This window comes from Orcinus orca, chromosome 3 (genome assembly GCF_937001465.1).
Source record: "Orcinus orca chromosome 3, mOrcOrc1.1, whole genome shotgun sequence".
In the NCBI taxonomy this organism is placed as follows: domain Eukaryota; kingdom Metazoa; phylum Chordata; class Mammalia; order Artiodactyla; family Delphinidae; genus Orcinus; species Orcinus orca.
Window position 1 is genome coordinate 174,540,906 of NC_064561.1, and position 12,302 is coordinate 174,553,207.

General features: G+C 31.9%; 1 pseudogene; it reads right to left on the bottom strand.

Moving 5' to 3' along the window:
* Positions 1 to 1,176: 1,176 nt before the first annotated feature.
* LOC101274039 (40S ribosomal protein S26-like) lies at positions 1,177 to 5,394 on the bottom strand (annotated as a pseudogene).
* Between the last annotated feature and the right edge of the window lie 6,908 nt (positions 5,395 to 12,302).

Below are 12,302 nucleotides of genomic sequence, written 5' to 3' on the forward strand. Positions count from 1 at the left end.
TGAGGAAGGATTAAATGTTATATTTTGAATCACTTATAGCGACAAGCATAGTAACAGATGGTAAGTAAATGTTGATTTATCACTATTATCTTTCAGTTGAATACTGTATTCTTACCCTTGTTTTTAAATCAAATTTCAGAAGCAAATGTATGGCAAATATCATATATCCAATCAAACATTTCTCAATTATTTAAATTATTTTTTCAGTCAATATTTTGAAGGTAAGTTTCTTTGCCTAATGCAAATGAAGATAAATAGAGATTAATAGGGACTCAAATCTAGTCTTGAAGACATCTCAATTTGGTACCAACAATAGAGAACTTAAATAAACTTTTAGAAAACTTAGAAAGAGTGATGAACAGAATGGGAGACTGACAAGACCTTGATAGGGAACCTCAAAGGAGAGAAGTAGTGAGATCAGAGTAGAGAAGCTTAGGGAAATCTACAATTGGTGTCTGGGCCTCTGCACTTCAGTATGTACTGCTTATCTTGGTGATGACTATTAAAATTTGTCCTCATTAATTACAAATTCACCTTGCAGTCACAAAGCAGGATGTCTCCAAGACTGCCATTATCATTCAGTTAATCAAGGTTGATTAATTTTTACTGAGTGACTCCAAACTACTGAAAAGAATCTTTTCCAAGTTAAAATGTACAAAAAACTGATCAATAGAATGGTTTCAAAATAAAAGTCACTAAGCATAGATATATGACTATCTCTTTTCAAAGTTTATTTGAAACAAACTGGAAACCCAGCTGTTGTTGTTGTTTTATGAGAGTGTTTATGCTGTTCTTACATATTCATGCAACAGAGACACTAGTGGGCTATTTAATACCTAGATATAAAAACAAAATGTTACAAGGTGAAGACATTTATAATAATAGTGTAGTTATTCCAAAGGGGTATTTTGTTCAAAGTATGGAAGTCTTACTTGATTCTAAACTGAACACAGTCTTTTCAGCAATTTTAATATTTTCATTATTGTTTATGTTCAAAGATTTCATAAACTTACTGTGTTTGTTAAATGGACTATTTTTAAGAAAGTAAACTTAGAAAAACAGAACCCAAGAGCAGAAACACACTCTTAATGAGTAAAAAATGGAAAAATCGATACAAATTAAATTTAAAGCAAAGATCTGTACCATTAAAATTAAAATGGAGATAGCAATAATCAACTATTGAATTGTATTAATGTTATCACATTCTTGCTGCTGGGGAAATAATCCTATCAAGTCCTGTTTATGAGGCAATATGAGTATTTAATTACACATTTTTCCTAATTAAATTAACTTAATTTCTTAGAAAAATAGAAGAAAATGCAACAAAATTAGATTTTTTGTAGTCACATAAAAATATTGCAATTTTTAATTTCATCTGCAATTTGTTAGCTTCCTTTTGCAATTTCTAATTTCTCCATAACTTTTTTGTAAGGTATTGAAAGGTATAATTTTTTGCAATGACAGAGATAAATTACAACACATGATGAATAAAGGCTTATTTTTCTTTAAATACAATGTTTCCTTGAAAATTAAAGTCTGATTTCCTTTAGCCTTGATAAATGAAAAATGGAGAACAAGTAAAAAAGAGTTATAATTATGCATAGAATGTGGTTTATTTAAGAGAGATGGATATATTCCATGATGAAAATGTGGAAGAGAAATGTAAACTTTATCCTCTCCCCAGCTTTATTGTGATATAATTGACACATAACATTGTGTACCTTTAAGGTGTACAATGTGTTGCTTTGATACATTCTTATGTTGTGAAATGATTACAATGGAGTTAGTTAACACTTTCATTACCATTCATAATTTCCTAAATTTTGTGTGTGCTTAAAACTTTTAAGATCTACTCTTAATAACTTTCAAGTATATAATAGAGTGTCATTAACTATTGTCTACTGTCATTAACTATACTATACATTAAATTCCTAGAACTTATAGATCTTATAACTGGAAGTTTGCGAGCTTTGACCAACATCTCATTTCTCCCTCTCCCTTAGCCCCTGGCAACACCATTCTATCCTCTGTTTCTCTGAGTTCAGTTTTGGTTGTTTTTTGTTTGTTTGTTTTTTAGAGTCTACATGTAATTGAGCTCATGCAGTATTTCTCTTTCTCTGGCTGACGTATTTCACTTTGCATAATGCCCTCAGGGTCCATTCATGTTGTTGCAAAGGTCACAAATGGCAGTATTTCCTGCTTTATCGTGACTGAATAATATTCCACTCTAAATTTCATTGTATAAATGTGTATGTATACACAATGTGGTAAATATAGATATAGATATGAATATATATAAATATATCCCACATTTCCTTTATTCATTCACCTGCCAATGGACACAGTTGTTTTTATATCTTGGCTCTGATAAACAATGCTGCCATGAATGTGGGCGTGCAAGTATCTCATCAAGATAATGATTTTATTTCCTTTCTATATATGCCCAGCAGTGGGATTTCTAAATCATAGGTTAGTTCTATTTTTATTTTTTTCCATACTGTTTTCCATAGTGGCTGTACCTACTTACATTTCCCCAACAGTGTACAGGGGTTTCCTTTTCTCCATAGTCTCACTAACACATTTTGTCTCTTCTCTTTTTTATAATAGCCATTCTAATAAGTGTGAGGTGATATTTCATTGTAGTTTTGGTTTGCATTTCCCTGATGATTAGTGTTATTTTCATGTATCTCTTGGTCATTGTATGTTTTCTTTGGAAAAATGTCTAGTTAGCTCCTCTGTCCATTTTTAAATCAGAGTGTTTTTCTGTTTGTTCTTTGTAACTGAGTTGTATGGGTTTCTTTTATATTCTGGTTATTAACACTCATTAGATAGATGTTTTCTCAAATAATTTTCCCCATTCCATAGGTAGGAATTTTGTTGATGATTGTTTCTTTTGCTGTGCAGAAGTTTTTAGTTTGATATAGTCCCACTTGCTGATTTTTGCTTTTGTTGCTTATGCTTTTGGTGTCATAGTCAGAAACGTGTTGCCAAGGCCAATGCCAAAAAGCTTTTTCTCTGTGTTTTATTCTAGGAGTTGAACAATTTCAGATTTTACATTACATATTTAATCTATTTAGAGTTAATTTTCATGTGCAGTGTAAGATAGGGGTCCTGTTTCATTTTGCTGCCTGTAGTTATTCACAATGCCATTTATTGAAGAAACCATAATTTCCCCACTGAGTGTTCTTGACTCCTTTGTCAAATATTAGTTGACCATGTAAGTGATGGTTTATTTCTAGGCTCTCAATTCTGTTCCATTGGTTTATGTGTCTATTTTTATGTCAGTACGACACTAGTATGGTCATTATAGCTTTGTAATATAGTTTGAGATCAGGACTTGTGTTAGCTCTAGCTTTGTTCTTTCTCAGGATTGCTCTGACTATATTGAGATTCATTTGTGGTTCCATACAAATTTTAGGATTGTTTTTCCTATTTCTGTGAAAAATGCTAGAAATTTATATGGATCCCATTGAATCTACAGATCAGTTTAGGAAGTATGAACATTTTAACAATATTAATTCTTCTCATCTCTGAGCACAAAACATCAGTACATGAATTAATCTGGAAAGATGTTGATGGCATAGTTTTTAATCATCCAGAAGATGAGGGAAAAAAATGAAGTTAAGCAAACAAAAAAATTTGATTAACTAGATAGCAAACAAACAGTCCCCTTCCCTACAAAATGAAAGAAAAAAGGAAATCAAATTTTAGAAAAACATAAATAAGGTGACAGATATCAAGGATTAGATTTAGAATTATAAAATTAAAAATTATTTTAGAAATGAATAATAAAGTAATAAAGCAAAACAAATGAGTTACTAGAAAAAAGATAATGTAATGCTTTAAGAGAAATGTTAAGTAAAAAATAAAATTTAAAAAAATGAATGAGATAAAATTATTTAAGAGAAAGTGACAAATATCAACTATAGGCAAGAAGATCCAACACATGAACTATAACACTTCACAAGGAATAAAAATAAACTAGAGAACAAAACACTACAAAGTATAGGTTCCTGGAATAACATTTATTTACCTCAATTTCTACAGTCCTAGACAAGATGTCTTATGCTCAACAAAAAACTCAAAGCACACAAGAAAAAGCAAAACAAAAAAGACAACACACTCACAAAGGGCAAAACAATAACTAGAACTAGACTGAAACAGGACACAGATTTCAGAACAATCTGAGAGAGAATTTAAAATAACTGATTAATATGTTAAAGGTTCTATCATAAAAAGTGGACAACAATTAAGATCAGAGAAATAATAAAGTACAGAGAGATAAAAATTATAAAAGCCAATGGTACTGCTAGAAACATAAAACAAAGTAAGAGAAATGAATAATGCCTTCCTTTGCTTAGCAGACATGGCACAACTGCCATGAATATATGAACTCGGAGATAAGTCTAAAAATTATCCAAATGTAACATAAAGCAGAGAGATTTACTATTGAAAGAAAAAGTGCAACAGAATATCAAAAAGTTGAGTGACAATATTAAGCACTCTAACACATAAATAACTTGAATTTAAAAGAAGAGAGAAAAGTACAGGGCATCAAAAATATTTTCGTAAATATGGAATAAGAAGTTTCCATAATTAATACCAGAGACACCAGGGAGCAAAACAATGATTCTAAAATCTGACAACAGAAAGCAGGATAAATTCCAAAACAAAATAAAAACAAAACACTCAAGCATATCATATTCAAACTCCTGTAAACAAAACACAAAGAGACAATCTCAGAGGCATCTAGAGGAAAATATTACATTATATAAAAATGAACAAAGGTAAGAATTATATCCTGCTTTTTTCCTTCAGAATCTATGCAAAAAAATAAATAACAACATTAAGTGTTGAAAGCAAATGTCAATCCAGAATTCTACATCCATTGAAAATTTATTTTAGTAAAAACTATTCTACTCATTCATCAAGATCTGTTACAATGTTAAATAATTTTTAAAGTTTTTTTTTTAAAGTATAATTTCTTTTTTACTGTCTTCCCAGGGGACAGTATTTCTTTAGTATTTAAGGACTTAGCTCCTTGCATGGGCTTTGGTGGAGGTCGTGGGGCAGCACCAGCAGGTCTAAATTGAGGTGGAGGTCTTCGGTTCTTCCGCACTTCCCGAGAACGATTCCTGACTACCTTGCTGTGAATGGCACAACTCACGCAGTAATGCAGATTCACATACAGCTTGGGAAGCACATAGGCATTGAAAACACTTGTTTCAGAAATGCCCTGACAGCTGCAGCCTCTACAATGTGCCGAACAACGAACTTCTTAATGGCCTTATCCTTGGGCACACTTCGGGCGCAGTTGGTGCTGTGAATAGGCTGCATGTGGCCGCGGCCCTTTCTGGCATGACCATTATTCCTTCTTTTCTTGGTCATCTTGGAAGCGAGAAGGTGAGAGAGCAAGTTTTTTAAAAACTAAAATTGTGCTACCCCATGCTGTAAGCATTCAGGTTTTAACCTGCACACCATATTTTCCAGGATATGATACCATTAATCATCTAATTGTTTAAGCCAAAAACTTGGAAGTATTCTTCTCATAGCCAAGTGAAAAACATGTTTGCTTTGGATTCCTATAGTGGCTTTCCAACTTGTCTCTTTGTATTCATTCATACCTTTCTCTGATAACTATGGGCCTAAAAGGTATCCATGATCAATTATTATTTTAAATGTAATGTCATTTATATCTCATCTATATTGGCTCATAGGAAAATTTTCCCTAATGACTAAAACTGTCTACATATTTATTTAAAACAAGAAAAACAATTTATATGCCTATTGAATATTAAGAGCAAATGTTTCATAGTGTATTGTGTTACTATTGCTCTACTATTACTATTGTTACTCTTGTATTTAACACAGTGTATTTAGTATAGCTTTTAATTTTAATATAGCCTTTAATTTGGATTTTAATTAAATACTAAATAAAATAAACTTTGAAAGCTTAGCTATAGTTGGTGCTTCTATAAGAGAAAACACTTTATAACTCCGCAATATTAATATTCCCTGTAAAAGAAAATTTGCTAGAAGAACTAATTTCTTTACAGTAGGTCTTAGATGCTGAAATAAAATAGGTGCAGTACCATTTTAATTTTCTTTTAAGAAGTCCTATATTTCAATATCTTGATAAATTGGTGTTTGAGATGCTCTATGAAATTTATAAAATGTAAACAAATGATCACAAAGCTAAGATAATGCATTAATTCGTTTTGGTTATTGGTTTGTTTTTTAACTTATTCTCTATTTACAGGTCTCTTAAGGGCTGGCAGGCATCATATTTTTTAACCTGCAAAAACAGATAGGGCATGACTTATGCCCTCAGTTAGCTGAAATCATTATATTAAATTATTATATTGTTCATAATTGTAGTATTCAACATCTGATCTGGCTTTTGATATTTCCAAATTATAGTAAGACAGGATTCATTAATTATAAAAAGTTAGATTTCTAGTATATTCTAGTATTTCTCCCATATATCAGAAAAATATCAGAAAAATAAAAGCATAACAAGCAACCAATACCAAAATTATCTAACTCTATTTCAGAGGGGAGTGGAATATAAAACTATATTTGATTTAAAATTTTTTAAAATATGATGGATTTTAAACATATTATTTCTTCATTTTAATTCCCATGAATTACATGAGAAGGTAACAAAGGAGTTACTTTCAGGAAAAAAAGAGTGCAGTAACTGACAACAATCTTAGAACAATGTGTTCAAAATATTCTCATAAATTTGATCATGTAGAAGATAAAAGCAAAATTCTTTCAGCTATGCTGATAGCTAGCTCCACCTGATGCATTTTACCCACTGGATTGTTATCACTTTTCATCACTTGTCTTCTTGTGTAAATTTCACAACACACTTTACTAAAAATCTTTACTTCTTAAACCTTTGTATATACTTGCTTACCTCTGCCCCAAACATTGCTAAGTCATGATTTCATGAGAAAATTGGATATTAAATCATGCATATGTGACTTATCCATTCAGTAATGATCCACCCATGTGAAAAGACATGTTTCCAGAGAAGAGACAGTGAAGAATCATCAATGAGAAGAAAAGAGAATCTTCTTCCAAGTCTTTTTAATTCTAAGTTTAAACAGGCATAGAGGAGCTTACAACTAATGACATCTTGGTCAACAGAACACATGCATTTTTTTTAACATCTTGATTGGAGTATAATTGTTTTACATTGTTGTGTTAGTTGCTGCTATATAACAAAGTGAATCAGCTATATATATATATGTATATATATATATACACACATATATCCCCATATCCCCTCCCTCTTGAATCTCTCTCCCACCCTCCCTATCCCACCCCTCTAGGTGGTCACAAAGCACCAAGCTGATCTCCCTGTGTTATGTGGCTGATTCCCACTAGCTATCTATTTTATTTAGTAGTGCATATATGTAAATGCCACTCTCTCACTTCATTCCAGCTTACCTTTCCCCCTCCCCGTGTCCTCAAGTGCATTCTCTACATCTGTGTCTTTATTCCTGCCCTGCCCCTAGGTTCTTCAGAAGCACTTTTTCTCTTTTTTTAGAGTCCATATATATGTGTTAGCATACAGTATTTGTTTTTCTCTTTCTGACTTATTTTACTCTGTGTGACAGACTCTAGGTCCACCCACCTCACTACAAATAAGTCAATTTCATTTCTTTTTATGGCTGAGTAATATTCCATTGTATATATGTGCCACATCTTCTTTACCCATTCATCTGTCAATGGACACTTAGGTTGCTTCCATGTCCTGGCTATTGTAAATAGTGCTGCAATGAACATTGTGGTACATTATTCTTTTTGGATTATGGTTTTCTCAGAGTATATATCCAGTAGTGGGATTGATGGGTCATATGGTAGTTCAATTTTTAGTTTTCTAAGGAACATCCATACTGTTCTCCATAGTAGCTGCATCAATTTACATTCCCACCAACAGTGCAAGAGGGTTCCCTTTTCTCCACATCCTCTCCAGGATTAATTGTTTGTAGACTTTTTTGATGATGGCCATTCTGACTGGTATGAGGTGATACCTCATCATAGTTTTGATTTGCATTTCTCTAATGATTAGTGACGTTGAGCATCCTTTCATGTATTTGTTGGCCATCTGTATATCTTCTTTGGAGAACTGTCTATTTAGATCTTCTGCCCATTTTTGGATTGGGTTGTTTGTTTTTTTGATATTGAGCAGCTTGTATATTTTGGAGATTAATCGTTTGTCAGTTGCTTTGTTTGCAAATATTTTCTCCCATTCTGAGAGTTGTCTTTTCATCTTGTTTATGGTTTCCTTTGCTGTGCAAAAGCTTTTAAGTTTCATTAGGTCCCATTTGTTTATTTTTGTTTTTATTTCCACTTCTCTAGGAGGTGGGTCAAAAAGGATCTTGCTGTGATTTATGTCAAAGAGTGTTCTGCCTATATTTTCTTCAAAGAGTTTTATAATATCTGCTCTTATATTTAGGTTTTTATTACATTTTGAGTTTATTTTTGTGTATGGTGTTAGGGAGTGTTCTAATTTCTGACTCTGATTTTAGATCTTAAATGCAAAATCTACAGGTCCACTCAAGTAGTAACAACTAAAAATACATGTGTTCAGCCACATGTAAAAGAACACATGCATTTTTAGTTGTTACTACTTGAGGGGACCTGTAGACTTTACCTCTAAAATCTAAAATCAGAGTCATGACTATTCTACTCATTAATTTAAAAGGGCAGAATAAAGAAAAATGTCACTAATGAATACGCTTCCAGCAATTCAGAAGGTATCACAACCTAAACTTTTTTGTAAACTACAAAGTTGACAACTAGAAATAAGCTCATTAAGAGAAAAGCTCAAGAAGTGAAAACTTGTATAATTCAATTCCAGGTTAAAGTTTGAGAGAAGCTAACTAGCCAGAAATACACAGTAAATACCATACATGCAATATATGTAACTGAGTCTTCTAAACAAAGTCATATACAATACAAAATGTGTTGCAAAGTGTGCAAAGTTATCAATTTCCCCCAAAGACAGAAGAGCATGTTTTGAGAAATGATACTTCAATAGCTGTAAAGATGTTTGCAAACAGGTCAGTGGAAACATTTCTAAGAACAGAAAATTTCAGTCTTGGGATGTTTTAGTATATTTTGTACACAGAGTGGAGATGACTCTGATGCTTTTAGAGCTTGTCTTGTCACTGCTCCAACCAGGTTGAAAAGTTTCTTTGCACATTTCTTCCCATTCTTTATCTATGGTGACTTTTATTTTTTTTTCTGGGAAGAACTGATAGACTATGGAACAGTAATGAGCCATAGGCAAATCTCCAAGTCAGCCCTACTTCTAAACATAACCTATGATGACCACTCTCCCCAATGTGTTGAACAGTACCTCCATCAATCCAAAATGAAACACACCAGGAGTCAAACAAGAAGACTGAAGTGAAGACAAGGAATAGAGAGTACTAAGCAGAAGTCTTGAGGTAATAGAAGCAAAGAGAAAGCCAATTTCAATTTCAATTTTTTGTGAAGAAAAATAATTAGAAAAAATCAGGATAAATATTAAATCAAGACTACTACCTATTGAGATGATAGCTATTAAATTGTACATACATACATAAAATTTGACCTGAAATTGCTACTTTCTCTAGAACGATTCCTTATTCTATAAAATCTAGTTCTGATATTTTTGAGGAAGATAAATTGTGTACACTTTTAACACAGTTATATTTTGATAACATATTAATACTATAAATAGAATACAACTTATATGAAAATAAATTTGATTTAACCACCTAATTAGCATTTATGCTAAAAGACATGCAATAAAAATGATTCTTATAATAAATATAAAATGATTTATTAATTATGTCCTCCACCATGATATTGGCTAATCAGCAGAAGGCCTGACAGGGGCAACAATATTTAAATTCAAATGTCTTTGATAGTGGTTAACTAGCAGTCAGATGCACAGATCACTTGACATACATTTTTCAACTTTAATGTTATAAAGATTAATCTGTCAAGATAGGAAGAGAAAACACATCTTATTTAATAGTTTCTTAGCTTGATTTACAACTTTGAAATTGTGACATGCGGTACAAATACTTCCATTTGTTCTCCTTTCCTAAGTCCCACAGAGGTTAGGGGTGAGTATATATCTGAAGTGAAATTGATTTAGAGGTATAGAAAACTTATTTCTATGTTTAAGTGTAGAAACTCATGGTTCCATTAACATAGTTACATTATGTAAACAATAAATGGTTTTGCTATGTAAATTTGCATGCAATTCTAATACATTTATTCTCATTTAAAATGCTTAATGATATTAGATTGGTTTGATTTTCCAAATATAAAGACAAAAACATTTTCAATGCAAATGTATCCCCGTGATTACTGTAGGTAAACATGTAGAGTGTAATTCTTTTTAAAAATATCTTCTTTTGTCTTTGTGCAGTAGATACTGATAAGAACAACATATTTTTCAGTTGTTTTTAACATTAAAATCATAAAGCATTATAATAAAATGAGAGCCTATCATTCATGACTATAGTTACAGAAGGAAAATTCTGTAATTACATCTGTATCAATTAATGTATTCATCAGTTTTTGTATATGGAACACAGCACCCTATTAGGTCTTAGAAGGATGCAAGACAAATAAGTAGGTGTTCCTCACATTAAAGATCTATTGTGAATAAAGTAAGATTTGAGTTAATCCTTGAGTCATCAGTTAAAATTCATAAATAAATACTACAAATAAACTGGAATTGGCAGTAACAATTCCTCCCATGATTATTTTGGGACAGTTGTTGATACTAATTAATTCTGACAAGAAATAAAACAAAATGCATCACTTTATTTTCCTCTAAGGTACATCATTATCAATGAGAAGAAACTTACAAATTACATAGTAGATCGCAGATAACTTTTTTTGTTCTTACAGATTGGGAATTGCTAATGAGAACAGTTAACTGCAAAAGTTACTGGGTAGAATTTTAAGAGATTTTTTTCATGAATATTTGCAAATAATAAAAATTAGCATAAACCAATCTGAAATTTATAATCACAGCAAATGATGATTGACTATATACACATAGTATATGTAGTCACTATATACATTGCAAAGCAGCAATTCAAAATGAACTGGTATTCATGGGATTTACATACCCTCTGTGTCAGGATGATTTATTTTCCAAAGAATAATGTTACAGATATGTTCTAAATTCAAAATGCTTCTTCTTCACTACTAACTGAATTAGAATGAGTGGGATATAAAAACAAATAGATTCAGATTGAAAATTTCAAACTAGACAAATAAATCACATTTGGTTTTGGACAAAGGAATTCAGAGAAAGATGGTAAACAACAGAAACATGATCAGTGGCTCATGTCATTGGACATGGTGACAGGAGAAAGAAACAAAATACCAGGCTCTTAAAATATTTCATTTGCATTTAGGAGTAAAAGAGTGTCCTGCGAGAATATGTGGTCTGTCCATGTGGATCTCCTTGTTATGAAAAGACATCCTAGAGCTTTTGCTCCAGCAATATCCAATGAATTACTAATCCTGCAAGTACTGTGTGTCATCTTACTCATTATCAAGTCTATCTTGATTAAAGGAAATCTCAGGGATCATATAATTTTCACACAGAGTGGTTAACTTCTTTTACGAGGAAGAAAGTCAATTTATAGGAGCTGTGCCAGACTTATGAATAAATCAACTGTTCTGGGACATGCATATTACTCGGAGCCTTGGGTACTTTTCCAAAGTCATATCAACATTGGATTTGTTAAGTATGGATAACATCAACAATTGAGAACATCGTGGTTTTCCCCTCATGTTCTGTTTGAACACATTAATCACTGCAGGAATTATCCCTATTTCCAGTTGTCAATTTAATGAAGTGGCACAACAAGTATCTACTACATGTTGGTGGTGGTGGTTGTCATGACGTGGTCTTTTGATTTGAACTGTTACTTTGGATGTCACTGTATTCTTTCATTACTTGATGAATATTCTAAACTTTTCAAGCTTCATAGACAGCACATGATTCCCTCCCCACTGCTACCTTGCAAGGTATAGAAAAGTTGGTCATAGAACACAGACTGAGGGCATTATAAACACTAACTGCTACTACATGGAAATAAATATATTTATTATTTGTAAAGGCATGCATATATATCAAAAGGTTGATTTGTCATTTTTAATGTTTGCTTGTTCTCAAATCATAAATTTCACCTCACAATTGTACATCAAATTTTACTGGCAAATGAAAACATTCTTCTCTTAAAGACATGGGAAATAGTCATGTCCTA